This window comes from Colias croceus, chromosome 7 (genome assembly GCF_905220415.1).
Source record: "Colias croceus chromosome 7, ilColCroc2.1".
Taxonomy (NCBI): Eukaryota; Metazoa; Arthropoda; class Insecta; order Lepidoptera; family Pieridae; genus Colias; species Colias croceus.
The window spans coordinates 9,461,363-9,486,252 of record NC_059543.1 but is presented as its reverse complement, the minus strand read 5'-3'; the positions used below and the strand labels follow the sequence as shown (position 1 = coordinate 9,486,252).

The following is a 24,890-nucleotide window of genomic DNA, read 5'->3' as shown; positions in this document are numbered from 1 at the left end:
CACAGCCATATGGGGGCTAATCCATCAAACGATCAGGATCGCTAGCTTTCATTAATCATTCTCAACTGATTAATGTGTCACCATACAAAATAGCCAGATAATATTATATTCCCTATACTCCTCAAAATTGATGAAGCCGCCGTGATTTTCATGGCGCAGTTGACACAATACTGGGATAAAAGAATTGTTTGACAAGTTAATTGATTTGGGAAGGGTGCCACTCGATTAGATTCCAATAAGCGTCAGTTCGTAGATTGTTGCATTGGGAATGGCGAGAGTCAAGCAGTATGTAGATTATAGAGTTACCTGTTTAATAACATACTAATTAAATTCAAATGCATAAACTAACTTATTCAACTATAGGTACTTGGTGTATAATGCGCCTTTGATTATAGTAGAGCCATTTTAATAGGCAACATTTGACAGTTCAACAAAATTCAACAACGTAACCTAGTAACGACGACATAGAATAACATGATATTTCGTTTTGTTAGAACTGCACATTTGCTTAACTTTTTTCAATTACGATTACGTATTTATAATAATAATGACCGATAGAAGTTATTTTAAGATTTCATTTTACTGATAAACCATCCTAAACATAATAAACAATTTCTGAATTGAAGAACTGACGTCGCTACAATTTTGTGTCAATAAACCTTTTTTCTTTTTAAATACTAGAGACGTTACTCTTAAAATCGAAATCTGACATCTAGAATCGAATGCATTGATTACTTGTGAATAAAAATCATCATAAATTAATAAATTCGATTGACAAATGTTTCAAATCCGTATCGATTAATACACTATAATCGATGTTTTTAAGCAGGTTACCTCTCTTCGAAGATAAAATTGATAGACGTCAAATGTTGCCTATTAAATTGGCTAAACTATAGTTATACTTATCACACAAAAATAAGTACCACCGATTCTGAAAATATAAAAATATAATCTAAAGTTGTTGCATTACTTGCTTCAAATTTAAATGAAATAAAAAATAGCGCCATGTTTCCATGGAATTTGGGTAAATAATTACTTAACCATGAAATATTTTCATTTGAAAATACTTTTTCCAAGTATTTTTAATCTTCATAATATTCAAGAGATATACTTACCACTGTATTGCGGCTGAGAGCTCACAGATTTACAATATTATCTAGCTGATTCCTCATAATTTGATTCGTCATAACATCCATTCGCACTGAAAACGCTTGTAAATCTTGGTTTCCAGTAATGCGTTTTATTATAACGGTGTGAAGGTATATGAATTATTATCTATATTTTCTCTGGTTTTTCGTAATCAACTTTAAAATTATGGCAAAAATCATTATTAAATTGTATAATGGTTAAAATATTATTTCTTATCTCCACTCCATAATACTCGGGTACCACCAGAAGGACGGTACCCGGATCTTTGGAAGGCTTACGTGGGGACACGGATCCAACACGCAGAGGCCCTTTAGAGACTTTTAATGTGTTGTGGGACACCAGCCGCAGCCTGCCCATGACTGCACTATAGAGATACAGCCCTAGGCAGTCCGCGGCCGATGTAGAACTATTGCAGGGTATGGAAATTTAATAATTGGGCTATGGATTGGGATGCTAAATGGACTGGTACTGGGGACTATGGGAAACTATGGCACCTGCCTTTCTACTAAAAGAAAGTAAAAATATGTTGGCAGGTGGTGACTCGCCCTCTCACTGTATGGGCCCCCGAAATAAGTCGCTTATTATTATTTTTTTTGTTTAGTAGACATAATAATAATATTAAAGTAAATAGGTATAAACCAACATAGGACGTATAAATATAACATGATTTGGCAAGTGCCTATTATCACCAAAATTTTCATATTAAATTCACATAAAAGCCTTTACGATGTCTTATAATCTGCTTATAAGCGAGAATAACGTGCATTATAAAAATGGAAATTCCACAGGTTATAGTGATCGTAACAGAGCTTTCTACAAAGCTATCATATTTTTATAGTTTTGCGGTATTTGAAGTTTAATATTAAATATTTATTTTATTTAGAACTATTTGAACTACAGTAACCAGTAGTTAAAATATGTTTGTCGTTTTCTTCTCTTAGATAATATTATATTAATAACATTAATGCTATCCTTTGAAGCAAATATCTTGAGAATGTCGACTTTACTGATGACTAGGTAGTACGTAACGTATTAGCGCTCTATAATACAGCCTTAATCCTTATAGGCTTTCCTGCAGTGGGAATATTAATAGATAATACTATAACGACGACGTTGAAACAATCGACATTAATGCAAAGGGATTATTCGTATCTATCGATGAATTATGCCTGAATAATTGCAAGCATCTCAATTAAATAATGACAGGCGTATTGAATAATATGATACAGAATTAACCCTAAATATATGAAGCTAACGGCAAGCTGGTATAATTAATATTGCAAACGTTGTTAGGAGATGGTTCATAGTCTGAGAGTCGGGGGGCATTAGGTTAGTCGGTATTGGGCATTTGTTGAATTTAACCCTCATAATATAACTGTTGAGAGAACAAAGCTTGCGGGTTTGACCGTATTCGAAAAGGGTTTGTTTGCACCTCTCACAAAGTGTATTGTTTATTTTAAATGAACGATCTTACGTATAAATACGATGTATTATTAATGCCTTTAGCCTAATATGGGTTTCCATCGGTTACATTAAGCTTTTGTTAATTTTTATTTTATTTTTAACCGACTTCAAAAAAAGGAGGAGGTTCTCAATTTGGCCAGTATCTAATCGTTACTTTATAATTTTATGTTACATTTTGTATACCTCAGTTTACATGCATTTTATAATTAATCGTTGAAAGCTATTGTTTTATACCATTCATAATATTGTAATACCAATAATAAATAATTACACAACACACACATACAATAAACTCATTAATTTATATTTATAATTGTGTTTTATAAATTTAATCGAATTAATAAAACCTCGAGAACATTCGAATGAAAAGAACGTTGTTTTGTATTACAGAATTTTGCGTCACAACAACAACTCTACAAATTAACTTTTAATATTTAAAACTCGTTTCATTGTTATCGCACAGAGTACTGTGTATCATCATAACATTTTTGTTTCGACAAGCTTACAAAAAATATTATTCTGGTCTGATAAAATAAAATTAAGAAGCATTGAATTTGTGAATGACAATGTGATAGTGGACATAGGCTCATTTTATTGATAATAATATAAAAGAAATACTTTAAACATTTCAGATATTAAGATAGATTTCAATATGTTCTGTTAAATTGAATGAAATCTCAAAAAACTCTACCGTGTAGAACATAATGACGTATATTTTATGCAAGACGTTTTCTGATACTTAAATAAAATTATCATGATACCCGGAACATCAAATAATTGTAGGTCAAAAAATCATTTACTTAACAGAATCAATATATTTTCGAAACCTAAATAATTATTCCATGTCATCCCTTGAAATTAAGGTTAGCAATCGCAAGAACATCAAAGCTGTCGAGAGCAGTAAAACGCAATAAACCAACCTTTATGGAATGAAAATTATAGGCATGTGACATCTTTATGGTTTATTTCAACTCTAAGCCCATATCCCTTTTAGGTGAACGCACAGGGTGAACGTATACAACATATCATAACCATGCATTATGAAGTCTTGCCACAGAATATATACGATCGTATAACATCTATTTTCTTTGTAACTAGTAGACTTTTTTCCATTATGTATGTTACTTTGCGAGCGTTTTAAACTTTTTCAGTACTTTCTTGTTCGGGAATTTCTTCTTAGGTTAGACTCGAGTTCGTCTACTTGACTAAGTGCTTTCGTTCATTTAAAACTTAGCTATCTAATAAGCTAACAGTTTAAGTAGTCTTCAATGCACATTTTATTCAGTGATTAAATAATATAAACTGGATTTGAATTTTGTAAATGTATTTATTATGCTCGTTTAAGTAACCTACAACAACTAGCTTTCCAAACGTTAGTTAATTAATAAAAGGGTTTTAAAAGAAATAAAAAACAGTGAACACAAATTATTTTGACTTTTATTACGAAAAAGCGTAGAAATCTACGCTTTTTCGTAATAAAAGTCACAAGAAGGGCTTTTTGTATTTACAAACAATAAAAGCTACCGATGCAACCACTCTATCAAAAATTGCTAAAATAAATATTTGGTGGAGTTGTAAACATCTATTCTGTTTGTATAGAGATTGGTATCAAATGGGCATTTCGCATATGAAAAAAGTGATAGTAAACGACGTGTGTTGAAATATATTTAAAGGTGTGCAAATATTTTTAGATTGAACGTTCGTCATTTTTAAGAATTTTTTATAACAAATACGAAGAACCTGCGGCAGGATTTTAAGTGCATCCTTTCTAATATTTTATGAAAACGTGTGGGTAGTGCTTTTACGGTTTATCTATGAAAATTAATATTAACTTCTTATCAATAATAATTTAAGTAAAGTAGTAATTATGAATATACCTACTGATATTTTTTCATTATCTACACATAAATTTCTTTTTATGAATAAATGCGAACTCTATCAATACGTTATTTAATCGTAAGATTATATACATTATGTGTCACTGTGTTTCATTTAATGTAATTGAAAAGTAATAAAAATAACGATGCACTTGTAAGTCTTAACACATGCAAGCCACATGGCAAACGAATACTCGACATAATCTTCTCTAATATATATAAATCTCGTGTCACAATGTTTGTCCTCAATGGACTCCTAAACCACTTAACCGATTATAATAAAATTCGCACACCACGTGCAGTTCGATACAACTTGAGAGATAGCATAGGTTTTATCCCGGAAATCCCTCGGGAACGGAAACTATGCGGGTTTTTCTGTGAAAACGCGAGCGAAGCCGCGGGCGGAAAGCTAGTATCATTATAATATGCTATTCTCAAGGAATACGAATCAGGAATTATAGGGAAAGAAAAGATAGTTATGTGAATTTTAACACGCCTGTTAGCCATATTTGACTAAAAAAATGGCTATTAATAACTAATAGAAACTACTTATTCTGCATAGCATATACTATGCCACAGATAATAATATAATACTACTAGCGGTCCGCCCCGGCTTCGCCCGTGGTACATATGAAAAATAGATGTTGGCCGATTCTGAGACTTACCCAATATGCACAGAAAATTTCATGAGAATCGGTCTATCACCAAATTTGCTCTACCATGACATAATTAATTTGAATAGGCTGGGTTTATGGTGAATGAGTAAAATACCCAAATACATAAATGCAAACATCAAAGGGCAAAAACGTAACCCTTATAATTTGCCTGTCATTTTGTATAACTGGAAACATTTACTTTAATAATAGTTACCAGCGAAAGTATATTAATAAAGGTCCAAGTGAATTCTATAAAATTCTATACAATGTGTATGCAAAAAATAGAAACAAAAAATATTTTTTAAACTAGCATGAATCTGAAAAATCTAATGTGGAGTTCTTTTTGGACGTGTGGCTAGAGCATAAAAGTTTAGAATCAAGTTTTAAAATAAAAAGGTGTGTGATGATGATGATTAGCATACATTATTTTTGAAAAGTACTAAATTACTAGAAATCCTTGTAAAGCCATAATTATTTATAAATTAGTTCAATTAAATTCAATGCTGTGTTGCATGACTTTGTTTTCTAAAAAATAAAATTTATTAAACCTACCAAAATCGTCATCTACCTCTACAATATGCTTGCTCAATTATTGACATTAATTCCTTAACGATACTCTATTTACAACAAGAATACAATCTCCATTCAAAATATAAAGTTTCCTGTGGATTCCTGCGGAGCGCGCTACCAATGCATTCATAAAGCAAAAAGCATAATCCAAAAAAGCTTTTGTCTCATGAATGGCTAATGATGCGATATATTTCTCGCTGAAACCGGACGCAATTAATCAAACGACTGAATTAATTATAATAAATTGTTGCACGGCTTATTGCATGGTATTAAAGGTATGACATTGGGCTCATTCGTTTATTCATTAGTTTTGTGTCCAATGAGCCTTGTATAAAATGATTTTACGAATAAATTATTCTATGAATTTTTTATATTGAGATGTAACGGTTTGTATGATTTAATGAAGGTAAGCATTATCAACAATTTTAGTTTTTAATGACTGAAAAATAACTTAATATTACCTTACCGCTATTGTTTACATTGCTAGTGTATTTTTCTAACAAAATCAGCTTCATTGGCAGTTTATTAGATTATTTCTATCTGGACGCATACATAAAACGTAGCTTAGCTTAGGTAAGACAATATCTGCAATCTACAACACTAATAATTAAGACTGCTTTCTTTTTATTATTACTTGGTTGTACTTATTGGTATTTATGTATTTAAATATGTTTATTTTTATGATTATTATTGATATAGTTCCCATATAAATGGTGACGATGGTAAAATTAGTACTTTAATTAATTAATTATTAATATTATAATTATTTTAAATAAACAGGTGTGTTTGCTAATTTGTGTTTCTTTCAGGTCGCAATGGATTTTATAGTATAATTTTTATAAGTGGACATAGTTATGAGGCTAGACGCTGATATATTTTTACTGAGGTAAAACGTCTCATTCCCATGGGAGTTTTCTGTGACGACACGGGATCCTTATAATCCTTTAGACAATGCATGATAATAATTAATATATAAAATTAAAAAAGCCAACAATAAAATAAAAACACAACTGATTTACAGAAACAAACATTTATTTGGCTATATATGACAGAACAAAGAAAAAAATTATATAAAATGCGATCTTTCACTTTCGCTGTTCGCACCCACTTTGTTAGTATAATATTGGCCATTGGGTCACAAAATAACAATAATGGAAACAAAATAGCGAGTACGTGGGTACTAATGAGATAAGTTGACGCGTACGGATCATTATACCTGCTTGTTCACCGCACTACCTCATTTCGTCGTCGTGGTTTGTTGCGTGAATCTAACGTACCTGGATATACGTTTGTTATGTTTTTACATGAAGTTGTTTGACATATTATAATTTTACATGTTTTTTTTATTTTTCGTTTGAAATCTCCACGCAAAAGCTCATTTCAAGTTTTCTTAAAGGATACATTTTATATTATAATATGAAGCTTCTAACTAGACGTACATACGTTACGAAGTAGTACGTTGCATCGCGGTAGGTTTTATTAAACCTATTCAAAGTTCGTTCATTCTTTTCATCGATCACCAACAACTCTATACCTACTAGACTTATCGAACAATGTAATCAACGAGACTTAGTAACATTGTTCATTGTTCTTTAAATACATACTCTTTGCAACAAACTAATCAGCATGTATTCTAATATTCGCGACTGTAGCAATCCAAGAACCACGCGTATCGCATCCAGTGACGTACATCAACAAAATGCTCACAGGTTAATGACCTATAAAAAGGATTCGTATGTATGCGAAGTAGTTGTGATACGGAGGGCGGCGGAAGCTGGAGTGTGTCGTTACTCAATGCCGAGTAACAGGATACATCGTAAATTTATTATTCATATACAATCTTTTTTTAGTACACACGTGTGCATATTAATTGCGCGGGTGTTAATGATCATGTTAATATAATTTATGAACAATAACCGGGAAGTCCTTAATACAATCAGGGTAAAGAAGAATAATCAAGTACCTAGTATAGAAAACGATTACTGACTTTCCTTGACACCGATGAAACAGATAACTCCAAAAAGTACACGGTACTTCAATGTAACGGTGTAATTGCGATGATCAAAATCGTCAGAGTCGGAAAAGCCTGGGGCTCGGATTCGATTCCTAAGAAGAGTTTTGTTTTATTAGTTCTCTCCATGTGGAATTACCTAGTACGAGTCCCGAGTGCAGGATTGTTCCCGGATTAAAGCAATATACTTGAATCTATCTATTACATCATTATATAGGACTTAGGTGCACTAAATGTGTTCTTCTAGTTCGGGAGTAATATTATATTGTGTTATTTGGTGCATATATTAGGAGATTTCGCTTGATGTACCCAGGTTTTGTCTAACTGTTGCTTTGTCCAACGAAATTCATCATTTCCATAAATTAATATATTATTTATGTTATTAGACAGATGCAATGAACGTTTTTAAGACAAAGGATTGTAAGACTTAGAATAAATAAAAGAAAAACTTTATAAATTCCTGAATAAATAGATACAATAAAATTTAATCTCACTTTCAAACTAGTGATAAACAGTGTTTCGAAGGTCAGTTTCTTCCCAAACTTTGTAACTATTTTAATTATTCCAGACAACTCACGGTTTTGCGAGTGATAAATATATAAACTTAATCTTATTGTTTAAAAGAAAATAAATTTAAAATTGACGAATAATTTTAGCAAAGCTAATGCATTATCCTTCTTAGACTTTCTTTAACATTGAAATTAATAAAAAGACTTCTTTCACAAAAGCCTTAAATGCTGAAAAATTGTTTTTGTTTTTTTGAGTCTCACATCTTAATAAGTTATAAGCAATTGTGAATTAAATTCTGCAAAGCATTACTATACATTAATAATAAACATACCTGAATAAATAGTTATTCTGTAAAATAAAACGTACCCATAAAATTGCAAACTTCAGCATTTTTATTTAGCATCTCCGTTGACAGTAACTACCCAAGGCTGCTATAAACAAGACAAAATAGAGAACCACGTAAATAAAACTAAGTAGTACCTACCTGTCTTTCGTACTAGGACTAAAACCAGACTACATGAAACTTGTTACTGAGGTCATAATCACTAATTCTCACATTATTCTCGTTCCTTATTTATTAATTTACTGAAATTTCATAAGCTATTAATGTCTCTCAATAAATAACTCTAAATAAAAATAACACTTTTTGCAGTATACAGCATCTATTTATGAATTTATTCAAACAACGCCCGATTACTTCTTACCTTCTTACATGCTAAAACGTCCTGTCATCTCATGAGTGCATCAGACCGTTATCGCAGCCATTCTATATTTTCTACGAAGGTGTGAATAGTTGCATACAGTGTGAGTGTAGTACCTTCTGCATCTAGGAGTATGTTGCTTGATAGTTTTGTGTAGCGTTTTTAACTTCTTTTTCACTTTTTGCTTCGTCTCCTTTCAGGTTTCTGAAGGTTTCGTTAGAGTCGCGGATGACAAAAATAAAAAGCAAATAAATTGTTTGTAAAAACGGAAGAGGCCATTATGACTGTAAGGCAAAAATAATATGGGTATATCAAGGTTTAGCTTGTTTTGTGTATATACACAATATGTGTGAGGTGAATCAAAACAATTTTTTCATTAGCGTATTGCGCAAGCACTAAGCTATATTTTATCATAAATACCATAATAACTTTACATCTGTGTTTCAAATATTTATTCGAATTACCTGATTCTTCGAACAAAAGAACAGGATACGATTGCCAATAAGATAAACTTAAGAAGCTCAAGACAAAAAGGTGTAATCGATACAGTTGAAATCAAGAGACCCGTGAACGGCATTTTAAATTAAATCCGTTTTATAGAAAAGAATTGTTATTATTAGGGATTATTGTATTTTTATTAAATTTGAATTACACTATGATGATAAATAATCTTTGCTTAGACCACCTTAGACGCTATCAATAATGTATATTTTAGCCAGTTTTAACCTTTATTAAATTGGTAACGACGTCCTTTACCTCTAATAAGTTTCGAAGGTAGGTGCCTACTATAGAAATTTAGTAATAAACAAATAGGATAGACAAGGTCACTACAACAACCACTTATTCACCATTAGCTATATAGTACAAATACTCTCGTGAGCTGTAAATCCGTTAAAAAGCACTTAATTTCAATAAGAGAATCCATTAAAGCTTAATTTTCCACACAAGCGACGAAAATCATTTTGAATGAATGTAAAAATTACTCGACAACGCGCGAGACGTGACACGATGTTTGTATTTTTTTCATTTTCTGGTGTTCATTGAAATTATCATATTACTCACAGATGATTATATAATCTCTATTTGCGTGTGAGAAATCGGATTATCTGAAGAATAATACGATTATAATCTTATTGCTCGATTTCTCTTCGCTCTGAATAATTGGAGCAGAGTAGTCTGATAAATTCATAAATAATAAATTCGGTGGATCAATTAGTTTAAAATAAATACCTCAAATGTTTTGACAGAATTTTTTAAATACTTAAGCAAAAATTTTGAAGAGAAAATTTTTAAATTACTCCCCATATCATATTATTACATTAAGCGCCATTGCAGCTAAAAATGAAGAGAGAATTTTCCGTTATTTTAACACTCTTTTGTTTTAAAACACTCGTTTATAAAAATTATAACGTACGAAAAATTTAGACTGTTTTATTGCTGGTTGTTCTAATGGACAGTGTATTGTTGAAAAATGTAAGTAGCTCATATAAATTGTGTTTCGTGTTTGTTAAAGTTTCGACGTGGAGTTACATTTTACCTAGTAATGAATGTCTAAAGAGGTATTGCAGCTTTGAGGTAAGACCATACTTACTTTATGCTATGTGAAAGCATAAGACCTTACTGAAATATTTTTTGTTCTCTAAAAGACTATATACTTAATGCTTATTTTTTATTATGAGACTGCCTTATTTTTTATTAATAAAAGGTATAAATCAAATAGTTTTGTCTCAATCTGGGGGCACGGTAGTGCCCCCGCCAAGACGAGCCAAGCGAACAAGCGAAGCGCACGGGCACTACCTACCTTTTCTCGAAGCGCTTCGATGTTTTTTTGAACCCTCACAACAAAATTTTCGGGATATATTGCCAATAGCGGACTTATTGAAAATATTAAGTTTTAATTACATTAGCTTTTATACTTCAGATTTTATTTATATCTAAAAAACGCTAATTTCGTCACTGACTCACTGATGATCATCAAAATTCTTAAGGTATTTCCTAATGTCCTAGAAAGCTGAAATTTTGTATGTAAGCTAGTATTAGCACACAAACAACAAAAAAATTATAAAACTTGTAACTTTCATCCCCCAACCCCTTAAACTAGGGGATGGGAGTTTGTATGAGACCTGTAATTTTATATTAAATTTTGATGACGCTAGAGGTCTAATCTAATTATCTAAAACTAGGTTCCCCTAGATATATATATGCATTGGTACTCCTTGTTAAAAAAAAATTAAAAATTTAATCGACTTATAAAATTTTGTTACAAACAACTTACAAAAAGAAATGAAATCCCACCAAAAACATTTTCATGTAAAATGTTGCCAAGACGAGCCCATATGACTCGCACTGTCAAAAAGTTATCAGATCTCATGTAGAGCCAAGCTTCTAACACTACACGCCCTAACTCTACAAGGCCTAACTTCACAAACTCTACACCTTAGTCAAAATATGTGGCTTGGCCGTTCGTTACTACAAGAACTATTGTATAACACAAAAGTAATGAACAGTGAATTAATTAATTTTTCACCTTACGCCGATGTGAATGTAGCGAAATGGCCAAGCCACATATTTTGACTAAGGTGTAGAGTTTGTGAAGTTAGGCCTTGTAGAGTTAGGGCGTGTAGTGTTAGAAGCTTGGCTCTACATGAGATCTGATAACTTTTTGACAGTGCGAGTCATATGGGCTCGTCTTGGCAACATTTTACATGAAAATGTTTTTGGTGGGATGGTATTGACATGAATATTGTTTACTTATTACGATTTATATAATTATTTTGAGAAACATATCTTATCATAGGTACTACAATCTAGTTCCAATATAAGTCAATTAAAAATAATGAATTAATTTTTATTACTAATAGAGATGAGCATTAATTAAAAGAGTTAATATGATTTTATTTTTAATGAAAAATTCCACGTTGCCGTAGTTCTATTCAAGACATTATTAAAACATTATCTCATTATTTTTATGTTCTTCTTTATTATTTAAAATGGAAGTTGACCTGCTGCATGCTTTGACGGAATATGCGAACAAAGACATTCGTACAGTCGAGTGTAATACTTTAAAATATTACTGTCTCAACATATTCGTAAGACATTCGTCCAAAATAAAATGTAAATTGTATGTATAACGTATAAGTATGTCTATGTTTACTTGTAAAAATCTTTATTCTGTGTAATAAGTTCTGTGTAATGGGGCAGATGCATTGCATACATCAGTTCCCTGATCGATTTTCTTTAGGAACAAGTAGGTGATCAGCCTTCTGTATCCTGCCAGCCAGATATTTTTGTTCGTGTCCACCGGTAATCGAACTCAGGACCCCTTGGTTATACGCTCACGCATTAACCATTACAGTAAGGAGGTAGTATAAGGCAGTAGAATACTCATCAAATGTGGAATTCTATGTTATCTGTGACATAAATACATCACACAACTAATTGAATATTTAATGGTATCTATGGTACGGTAGACGTGCATACTAATGTACATACAACGTTTTGACCTGGAGTAGTTTTCCATTTGCACTCAGTTTGATTGAAGCTTTACACCATTATCTGCAGTCGTGACGGTCGTTTTTTATACATTTTTCATAGTCTCTACCATACACATTTTTCATAGAAAATTTTTATAGAACACTCATATTCGATAGTGCATCTAATATTTCTATGAAAAGCAATAAAAAATATTAAATGGTTGTTATGGTAGTTGCATAATATCATCAATTTAAGGAACCTAACGAAATCACAAATTTACTAACACAAAAAAGATGAGTATGCTTAAGTATATTATTTTATCGAAAATTCTCAAAGAAATATATTCACATCAAACTCTATGCAATAAGTTATTTTATTTCTTCCGATATAAACGTTTCCCCAAACAATTATTTCAATGACTCAATCAATATCCAAAAATCAACAATGCACAAAACGAACCTATAAGCAAATTTTGCTCCCATTGTGGCAGCGCTGAAATACCGTTAAATAGTAAGTAAGCGTCTCGCCGTTCAGCTTATTTCAATATTTATTCAAGGAACTATCGCTATTACATAACAATGAAATTCACTGGAGTCGCAATGAAGCCACGAGGGCGAGGCGACGTTGTCTTGTTCACTTCGCGTGATATTGAGACGCCTCAAAATTCCTCTTGCATCTATAGACACGCTGAAAACTCAATGAAACTCAATCCCGGCTTTATCTGCACTTTAACGGCGTCTTCTTGGCATAAAAATGCGGAATTTAAAGATTAAAAATTGAAGCGTACTACATAATTTTAAATATATTATATAACTTTTATGCGACCGCTTTTAGTGAACGGTAAATAGGATACGCTTTATGAAAAGTTTATATTTATTATCAGAGGATTATTTTCATATTTTATCTGACAATTTTTCTTTCTAAAGAGCTCATAACGGTAAGACTTTTGAAAGAATAAATATGAGTTTCTTATTAGTTCTTCGCTATAATATACTTCTTATTGAATATATTGAAAATACCTCTCAATAATACACAAGCTGGTTAATGAAATGGGAGATGAATAGATTTATTCCTTATCGCAAAATTTTATCATTTTTTTTTGTTTCATTGTAGTACAAGTTATATTTTTATTCGGGCTATTTGACACTTTTGTTTTGTACGTCCATGTGGGATTGATAGTTTGAATTTGTTTGAGAATTGATACGATTGAATTCACCGAGAAAACATATTGTATAGTGTAGAGCAACATTTTTCAAATAATATACCTACGTTTAAAATAAAATGCACAACATGCAACATGCAATGCTATGCTACTATAATAAGTTGGGAAGAAGCTTAATATATAGCTATATGTATCGTAGATAATATAATATATTATTTTGTGTTAACTTTTAGGCTTTCACGTGACGTGACGGTGCGGCTTACACAATCGCTGTCAGACTGTTATCAGCTATACAACGGCAGTGTTCGACAAAGGCATGTAATCGCCCAGGAAGTAAATAGAAGGAGGCTTTGTTCGCCACTGGACTAAGCATAATGAATCAATGTTTTCATTAACCGTTTAATACTCTTGATCTATGCGACCATTGTAACATTACACTAGAAATTTGATGCTGCTAAATATTCATCATAATATTCACTGATATAAAACGTTGTTAACGTCACAAAATTAACGTAAAAATAGTATTTCATTTAAACTATGTTATATACCACACAATTTTATAGACTCTATTTTGCTTGCGCGGTGTCGTCCCTTCATTTAATTAAATTCCGTACTACGGTATTGGCCGTGAAACAAAATTCACAAAGTACAAAAATACGTAAAATTTTTTATAATTTAAGACTATCCGTAATACAGAAGGATCGCTTAACACCATTTAATTAACCTATTATTGGCTTTCCGCGATAAAAAATTAAAACATGGCAAAAGGAAATTTCTCGCATAAAACATTCATAAAAAATTAATAGCCCGACTTTTAACGTACTTTCGATAGTATTGTAATTATAGCGTTAACAAAAGAAAACAATTTTGCCGTTGGAATTTAACGTCCGAACTTTGCTCGGAGCTAGAGAGCTTTTAATGCATCTCTGGGAAATTAGTACGGAAACAGTTTACGCTTACGGGCGCTGAGTGCTTGTTTACAAACATCGGAGGACAGGCAAAGCCGGGCGAGAAAAGTCGTGAGTAAGTAAATCGCTCACGTACTTAGGGAACTCGTCTTTTAGCAAACAGCCGGAATCGTTTGAACGTGCTCCAATAATTTAATCGGAGTCTTTTATTTTGCGATACTAATAAGTGGATACATATTATTTACCTGTTGTGTTTATTTGTTTGTAAAAGGCTTTTAAGCAATTAGAGGGATATAACTTTCTACTTTCACCTACTGTATGTAATAAAATACATATTTGAATTATAATGTGTTAGTGATTTGAAACGTAGTCAGTTTGAAATGTACCTAAATAATTTTGGTACTAAATTTTTAATTATCGTTATATTCATCAAAAATGACAACACATCATATTGGAACTAAACCCATGTATTTTCTATGGCAAATATCATTAGGTTTTATGGACATAGCATCACATTCCGCAAGTGCATTGCTTAGTAATTAAGGCTTATTTATGCATCCGCTAGGTCCTTATAAATCAGTTCGAAACTTTTTACCTCCTATAATTAACGGTTTTAAATTAACGTTGTGAGTCAATCAGTATTAGAATTAATGGGACCCGGAAAACTACATATTTTTCATTAACATTTTGAACCAATTAGATTAAGCAGATTTGCATAGGTAAACATACAAAACTTTATACTAGTTCACATCCAAACTATTATATTAATTATTAGGTAGTGTGCTGTGTGATTAATTGATAGGATAGATAAAAATATATCCTCGTATAATCTTATCAACTGCTAATAAAGAGTCAATAAATTATGAAGCTTGGAGAGTAATTTCTTGTGATGCGAAGATTAATATTCTTATTCGAAGAGTTATTGTATTGATAACTGGAATCTGAATTAATTTAGAAAACAATTCACAATCAGTTATGTCGTTTTAGAGTATCTATGTTGAACAAAAATAACATTTTAACAGTACCTAATGAAGATAAATAAAAGTAAATTGTTCGCAACTACCCAATAAGATTTGCCATATTAAAATGTAAAACTGTCTCTTGAAAATGCCCTTAAAAAGATATTCAAACTCAAACTCAAACATTTATTTGTTCCATTTGACTTCTTTTACAAGCACTTTCTGAAAGCAGCATCTATGGGGAAGAACCGGCAAGAAACTCGAAAGTTGCTCTTTTAAAATCATGTCAATATTACAGAATAACAAATTATTAGAAAAACAAATGATAAATTTGCAATTTCATAAGAAACTCGAGTCACTTAAAGTAGGTAATAAAGATGAATCGCAAACAATAGCTACTCAGAATAAACAGAATGTTTAGCTAAGATAAAACGTAATATTTTGTTTACCGTCGATTGGAGCTGTATTTTCCGATCCAATCCATTACAGAATTTGAATTCGAAGCAATTGAGAACTTTTTTTATAGCAGTATTAATGGAAGATACAGGTAATGGTGATCCCGTTTTGAATGAATTCGGCTCAATATTGAGAATGAAGGGTTCAATAAAGGTACATGTATAATATAAAATGATTAAATTTTACATTAATAACGCCTAATAGAAATAAACGTTCACAACTCTCCTTAAATTAGTAGCGATTGTCTGCATCCAATGGTACTGGCGATTCACTCTGGAATATTCATTTCATCTGGAATTTTTATTTATCTGGAATTTTATTTAGAAATCGGGGCATCTTATACCTTAAAATCTCAATTCATTTGAACTGAGATAGCATATTGTTACGACATTGTCTCACATTTATTTCTTCTTCTAGTTGAGTCATTAAGTAGTGTCCAAATGTCTCCCAATGCGCTAATAAAGTTGTTCAAACTGATAATATTTGGACACCTCTCCAACACCGAAATAATTGCTACATGCATTTCGTTCATTTAATTCCTCGTTTAACAACTGAAATATGTAAGCATTTAAGCGAATACGTATAATATGTATAGAAAGGCAACGCGGTAGTGCCAATATCTTGGCTCCTCTCCCAGACAGCAGTGATGCGGATCTCTCGCTATATTTATTATGCTGACATTTTGTATGTATCATGTTAAGGTTACTAAAATTGTTTTGCCACGTGTTCTGTGAAACATTGAGTTGGAATTATAACACAAAATATCACAAAACATACAACAGTTTCAGTGAAATGTTTGTTTTGATGCGCCGTGGTTTTATTTTTTGGAAATCAATTCCAAATTTGATGTACAGAAACGTATTTACCATTATGCTTTCCATAAAAATAACATGTATCGGTGATTTTGTATTTTATATTTGTTTTCAGCAGGAAGGAGGGGCTTTTATAAAAGGGCGCTAGTCGTGTAGGATTGACAGCTGACGAAAATATTCGCTCCGTTGTCCGCTTGACGACAAACTGCTGAAAAAGCTTTAAGTAAATAACCGAAATTTGTTCGTAACAAACAATACAAATAATAAATGAATTGGTAATATTTTTTTTTTATATATTCCAAATAAACAGGGAAAGTAGAATATGTAATAATTGTTATACTATTTTTTTAAAGACCAACCGTATTTTCGACGGGAAAAAGCGTAGGTACGTACTTATTAAAATTAATTTCATGTTAGATAAGATTATTACTTCACTTTTACCATAAACAATTGCCTGAGCTTTTTTTTGTAAAATCCAATTTAGTTGCTTATTTTAGGCTCCGCGCAGACATACAGCGTTCTGCGTTCCAGCGCAGCGGGCGCGCAGAACGCTCTCTGTCTGCGCGGAGCCATATGGTTTATCATGACTGTGCCGTGATAAAACCTCTTCTATCTAAAAAAAAAAAAACAATAAAAATGTTGACTAACATAATATTGTGGTAAATTAATGGAAAGCCTAACAAATTCTCCTTAACGCAAATGCTCGCTACTTCGCCTCCGCACTAGACAAATGGCCAGTGACCTGAATCCCAATAAACAGTCTACGGTCTACCATCAGTGAAAATATCTCAAATCAATACACTACATTCGCCCGAAGCTCGCTTAGTTATTTAGCATGCAGTCGACACATCAACCGAGTGAAAATGCAATATTCGCCTTGTCCATGCGGAAACATGGTTATTTTCAATCCCCTTTTTTATCACGAAATATGTTTCAATACAGTTCTACTCAGATCTTTTATTCTATTGGCTGTATTTGGTTCGCTCTATGCAAGTGTAACATTCAATATTATACGTGGGGCGCACTGCATAAAAGTTTGTGAATTGAACAAACGAATATATCCCGTGGTCGATGAAATACGAATTGTTTGCAAATTTTGATTCAAGCAGGATCCGTATTTGATCTGTATTATAGAGATGCTTTCATGTGAATTTATTAAGATATTTTCACAGAAAAATGAAGGGCACAGAATTAAACAGGACCGAAAAGGGAATAAAAAATAACAAATATATCTAGACAATGGTTTAAAGCTTTTATTAATAACTGCTGGTTACAGCTTTTTCTAAATAATGCCAATAAGCAACAATACCGCAGAAATATAAATCCAACATGTCAACAATACAATATATGTTGCTACTTTTATTGGTTCTAAAAGCACTCTGCCGTAAATTTAAAAGAACCTGTCCACTGCAATTGTAGGCATTAGGTTGTTGACACTGTCGCACATCTAGTGTAACCTGCCCTTACCGTTACACACCAGAACAACTTTACTTTTTATCTAATAATTGCATTTAACAGTTTACAAGTACTGTTACAAGGAATCGAATTATACAGCGCTGTAAAAAGCAGACTACTTTTTGTTGATAAGTAGGAGATTTAGTGATGTGATAAAAATTTATTTAGTGATCAACATTTTTTAATTAATAGGAACGTGATATTCTCTTTGCAACAAAACTGAACAACATTTTTACAATTTTCTAATTAGCCATAACTAATTTGAATATTAAATAGCAGTATTATAACTGCATAACAGTTTCAGGTGAATGCAGAAATACGAACCACGAACGAATAATATCGTTTAATTGTTTATAGTATGCCAGCAGCGTCTATTAAATTAGTATGAAATTTTCTAATTACTTGCATTCTGATATTAGCATTCCCGACACATTCCGTAAGGAATTACCGCATGCCATCCTACTTGTCACATCGTTGAGCATCTATATAACTACTTATATGTTACGTTGTGCCTTTTAAAATCTATATAAAATAATTTTATTGCATTACTGAGATTTGAGATGATTTTGGTGAATGAGTTGAATTGCTCTATGAAAACAAGAGGAGTTGGTACATATTATTATTTAAAAATGATATTTCTTTCTCTTTCCTTACATGCAATTTTCCTGTTCAAAATGGGCATGTATTAAAATAATCTATGATAACTTAGTTTTTCTCTCAATAGTCAAGATTATAGTTAAATCAAGTTTCTTGTGACATACGTATGTAAATCGATGGTAATCAGATGTGAAGTCAATGTGCTGATAATGAGGCTCTACAAAAATTCCTTCCGTGACCTAATGCAGTTCAGACGACCCTTGCTCTTTCATAAGATAAAACCGACCGACTGATCAATATAAAATTCATCGCATTCGAAACTTTATGATGTGAAAGCCGTAAAATTTCTTTTTACAACTCACGTCGAACTTAAATGTGATGAAAACTCAAGAGTTTATAGACTAGTATTTTTCGAAAGTACTCGTTGGTCTAATTAAGTAGCAATACACCGGTATTAGCTTGGAGGCTGCGAAGAGGTAAGTCAAACTGTTTACCTACTGATTTTATTTCAACTGTAAACTTTGTTAGTTAAATTTTTTGGTTTTCTTTGGTTGATCTTGTAAGTTAAACAACCTTTTTTTAGATTAAATTGCATTTAAGCATTTTTATGCGACATGCATCTACGTTATATTATTATCATAGACAATAAAAATATACTATTTGCTATATATTACTTTTAAAGTAGATATTAAATTCGATTAATGCATAATAAAGATCTCTTTGTCAGCTCATTTTATTTTCAATAAATTAATCGTATTAAAATGTAATTATTGTATCGAAATTTAAAAGGAACATACTCATATTTTACTAAAAGTAAATCAATGTTTATGCTGTCGGTACAATAGAGAAAAAGTGGTATAGAGTTGCGTTGCGGCTTTCAATTCACAGTAGTGGGTTTCACTGAACTAGCTATACTAGTTGTGCGAGACATTAGAGGTTATCTACAGTTATGAATAGATCTTCCATTAGCACTACTTTTTCTTAAAGTCTTAAAAAGGTGCCTATAATTGTATAGATAATCATTGGAATGTCTATTGCATATTGTTAAAATACGAAAGTTATACACGAAGTAGGTGTGGTAAGGATTAGCTCTGTGTCTACATTTTCATATCACAAATTATGTATAATATTGAATACGTTCATTATTCTCAAACCACAATTGTGTACGTAATAATAATATGGTTATGTTTCGTAATATTTTACTGAGAGTATAGAATAATTAAGGAATGTGTTAGTATAACAGAAGGTGTGAAGCTCATCAAACACAAAATCAGTAAGACGTTAATGATATCCAAACTTGTTATCACTATCCTTAAACAAAATCAAGATACGTGGTTTAAATCCGCCCATATATTGCGCATACAAAGGTGCTCAAGCAAACTTTCACCCTATATCAATATTACGACCGATATTCAATAAAACACAATTCTATTCACAGTGCTATATGAAATATGAATGGTGCGGCAATAATATTTGCAACGGCCGGAACATCTAGGTCGACGACAATAATTCGCTAAGTCCCTATAGTGGTATACATCTCAATTTTTGCACCCCCGAGCGTATATAATTTAACTCGGGGAGACTCTAAAGGAGAAAGTTTATACGCATTTGTTCTGTTTTCAACTGAGATAAGTTGACAACTTTACTTACGTAATCTGTGAAGGGATGGCCAGTCGCTTTGGCCGGGCTTGTGAAAAAGGGCAGAGTGTAATGTAACCCTTTTCAATTTAATATGCAATATTCATCTCGTACTCATCTGGCGGTTGATGTAGGTACTTAAATAAACAAATATGTTATGATTGAGTTTTAGCTCGATTTAACAAAGGATTCTACTCTGAGTTACAAGGTTATTTAGCTTTTTAGAAACTCGTTTACGAAAAGGGCTTTAGAGCTTTTTAAAAACCTTTTTTTATAATACATGAATTTAGATTACATATTTCAACATACTAACAGAACTTATGAAACAACATTCATTTTTTGTTTTCCAGAAAAACTATCCTAGTTTACAACATATTCTTTTACAAAGCTCGCAAATAATTGACAACAATTAAATTTGATCCTTAAAAACAAAGTTAAAGGGTGCAATTTGCAGAGTTCTCTGCACAGTTTACGAATGATTGATGTTGTTAGCAAAAGAAACTTAATAATTCACTAATGGGTATCTAAGTCATTCCATTTTCTTATATCACTTTCGAAAACTCGTTCACACTTTAGATGCAAAATTTATGAGTTTTAATATTAATGATTGAATTATATTACCGATGGAATTATTACTGAGTATTATATTATTATAATTGGAGAAACTGCGGTTAAGTTATATTTTTTGTTATTCATCAAATGTTTGTAAATAGGATTAAAATTTATTTGTTTACATAATTGCACGGCAACGATTTATGTACCTACTCAACCTAATTTCTCGAAGGTATTGGTTTTTAATAAAACTCTCTTTAACGGTGTGTAATTAAATTTGAATACGGTAAAGAGAGTAAAACCGCATTGAAAAGTTTTATAAACCGAAGTCCACATTAAGAAAATTGCTTTTCAATAAGCGGTTTTGTAATTTGAAAACGTTACACGAAAATGTCCTCAATCAAAATTTTGTAATAGATAAAGTTCCATTTTCAACAAATTGATTACAAAGTAATTTAAGTTCCGAATCATAGCCAAATATTATTAATAAAACATGTAAAATTATTTTTTAATGAAATTTTACAATCAATTGATATTAGCAGATTACTAGTAAAAAGAGTAGATGATATATAACAATAAAATGAATTTTCTCACCATATTGAAAAGTTTTTATTTGATTGTTAAGACGTTCGTTTGACTTTTAAATTGTTAAGGTGTTATCTTATGCATCTACATTTTCTCCAGAACCCGGCGTTTCCGATATCAATGTCTCTACTATACTCTCGATACTTGTCTCTTAGCATTATCAAGAATAAAAAATATCAATTACATTTCTTTTTCTTCTCCACTATATTAAACTGAAAATAGAAATACAATTGCTACCGAGGAAAATAATACTTAAGATACCTAAAAAGTATAGCTTTGGTCGATTACAAATGAATTTCCTAACATTGTAACCAATTTAATCAACTGTAAAGTTTCCAATTATAATTCGATTCTGCCCCGATAATGCTATTTATATCTTACTAATCTTATAAATGGGTTCGACCGAATAAGTTCGGATATTTTTTCAATAAATATGATATCTCAGTGAATTTCTTTATTGCAATAAAAGTACATATACTTTTAGTAAGTATACCACTATTTCATTATTTAAATAAAAGTAAATAGAAATAAGGATTACCTTTTTTGAGGAGTATCATTATTTTAATACAGTTCGCAGTAAACAAAAACTTATACGATATTCTCAAACAAAATAATTGCATGAATCTAAACGCACATCATTAAAATGTCAAGACATATTTATAGTGCAGTCCTCCTTACGCGCTGCAAATTATGTGTTTTCTATTGCTGTCAGTTTGGTACAACGTGTTCTGAGCCGAGTTCTGAGAGAGCGCTACTACTTAATATATTCGAAGCGGTTCAGTGGACGAACGGCAGTTAATGTATGTATCGACACTTCAGCGCTGTCCTCTTTGTTGTTGGGAGTGTAAACGGTGCAATTTTCCATACAAACAACCGGTATAATCTATATTATGATAGAATTTAAACATGATCCCAAAATATTTTTGGATTAACAGTGATTGTATTTGTGTTTACTTCTTTAGATTTTCCTTGTTCTTTATTTTGCCACGTACAAAATGAACCAGTCACCGGTTAATGTCATCTCATAATTCTTTTAACTCTTATCTCTTTGTTTGCTTTGTATACGACCTTAATTTAATAGATTAATGATCATACTCAATATAATTGGCAATTATGAATATTTCTAAACTTCTATCGATGGAAATATTAGGTATATGTTTTAAATCTTAATACTTATAGAAAAATAGAATGTATCATTATCAATTATAACTAGTAGGTAATACATTTAACTTTCCTGTACCTCAATATAATAAATCTACAACTAAAAGTTACAGCAATAATATACATTACTATCCGATAAAGCGGCAAACTTGACAATATAACTTGGCGGCGTTGATACGATGTTTGAGTACGTAACTATGAATACGGGTGTCGGAACTGGGCTACCTCGAGATGTGTATGTAAATTCAAATAAGCATATAAGCCGCTCGTATCATCTGTCTGTAGCGAATGGTGAAGTTTCAAACTTTTTGTAAGTGCTGTGAATAAAACTGTGTTTTACAAGAGTACTTATCTGAGTTTCAAACCAATATGCTAGGCGAATACGTAACTCTACAAAGTTTGAATTTATTATGCCTTTTTCATAAAATAAATAGTATGTTTAAAAAATCATGTAAAATTAATTGTCAGTGTGCAGAAAAAAATATTTAATATACATTACCTATTCTCTAATTAAAAATTCTCATTCAAACAAGCAACTATTTGAAAGCTCCGCAATTTTATTAATAAACACGCTTACTTTCTACAATGATGTAAATGCAATTAAGCATTCCCTTTGACTGTAAAAGTATAGACATCTAAAAAGAGCTACTTGAAGAGCGGATATTAAAAAGCAGACGAGGCAAATACTTACCTACTTGACAGATGTAAATGAGACCGGCCGGCTTCAGTTTTCACGACTTTTACAATCCGGAATACCTTTTATACTCCCACAGTATTTAGTTAATATAATTCCACAATGTCCAAAATAGTCGCCAATATTAATACACAAAATAAAACTTTTATAATTAAACAGTAAGCGAACTGTCCAGAAACTTTAAAATAAATTTTAAAAAGGTAAGAGGGTACAGGGAGGATTTTTGTTAATTAGTGAAGTGGATGGGAACGAAATTTCCACGTCGGGGACGCGGTTAGCTCAAGTTAGTACCGGTAAGCTTGGAGCGATCGTACGTCACGGACAGGAGAGGTTCGGACACACGACCGAGGGAACCGAGTCGACGTGAGTGACGCTGTGCCGGTGCCTCCCGCCCGCCTAACGTCGCGCGGTTCCACGAGCAAAAAGGATGCAGCGAGCGAACCCTCGGACCAGCAAATATCGTCGCTCGGATGTTCTCGCCAGAGTCTCAAGTGCTCTTCACTGTTGGCAGCGTTCATTCGGAGAGGGAGGGCTCACTGTGCTTCAGTTTACAAACGGCCTATTTCAATCGGCTTGCGTTAAAATAAAGTGAAACTTATTTTCATTTCAATAAGGTATGTTTTTGCTTTACAGTCAATGGGATGCACACCTGACGTTCGACGTCACATCGAGGAACATATGCCCCTGTTGGCTAGGTGTAGCAAATACCATAACGAATACTTTGGCTGAACACGCGCCATATTATGCAACATTACAATCTTGTAGCGTGCAGTTTCAAATTTTTCTTCTTTCAAACATGCGAGTGCTTCGCAGGTCTCGGTTTCATGGATTATTTAATATTTAAATATGTATAAAATATATTTTAAGATGCTGCTTTTGCTTAATTTTTATAAGCATTGGTATAATAAAGTGTCTTGATATATTTTAGTAACAATCGAAGAAGCTAGGTCTTATAAATTGCAGAAAAGTAAACAACCAATTATTAGAATATGTTATAAAGAGAACATTGCCAAATATTTGTGGCGTTAATAATAATTAACTCTCGTTTTTTTACTTAATATTATTATAATACTTACTTACTTACTTACTTACTAGAGTGGCGCAGGGACCCAAAGTGAGTCTTGGCCTCCGACAATAAGAGCCTCCATTTGACTCTATCCTGCGCCATCTCTTGCCAGTTTTCAATCTGGAGGGTGCGCAGGTCCTTGGCGATTTCATCTTTCCAGCGGTACCTGGGACGTCCAACAGGACGGCGTCCAGATGGCTGTCCCAGGTACGCTCGTTTCGCTGCTCGATCTTCCCCCATTCTTTCCACATGGCCGAGCCATCGGAGTCTTTGGGCTTTAATCTCACCAATGATGTTTGGCTCGGCCATTAGATCTTGAAGTTCTAAGTTTTTCCTCCTCCTCCAAACCCCTTCTTCTGTCAACACTGGCCCAAATATCTTTCTTAGGATCTTTCTTTCAGTAACTAGGAGCTTGTCTTCTTCTTTTTGTGTC

At 32.2% G+C, this 24,890-nt stretch overlaps 1 protein-coding gene across 8 annotated transcripts in view; it reads right to left on the bottom strand.

The window, feature by feature from the left end:
- LOC123693459 (poly(rC)-binding protein 3) overlaps positions 1 to 23,843 on the bottom strand; it is a 132,190-nt gene extending 108,347 nt beyond the window's left edge. For 2 of the 8 annotated variants that reach the window (XM_045638573.1, XM_045638575.1), the window contains exon 1: positions 23,389 to 23,843. The gene's annotated coding sequence lies outside the window, so the exon portion shown is untranslated. The remainder of the gene's footprint in view (positions 1 to 23,388) is intronic. The other 6 variants (XM_045638581.1, XM_045638578.1, XM_045638577.1 and 3 more) reach the window with 5 other exon arrangements.
- Positions 23,844 to 24,890: the final 1,047 nt, after the last annotated feature.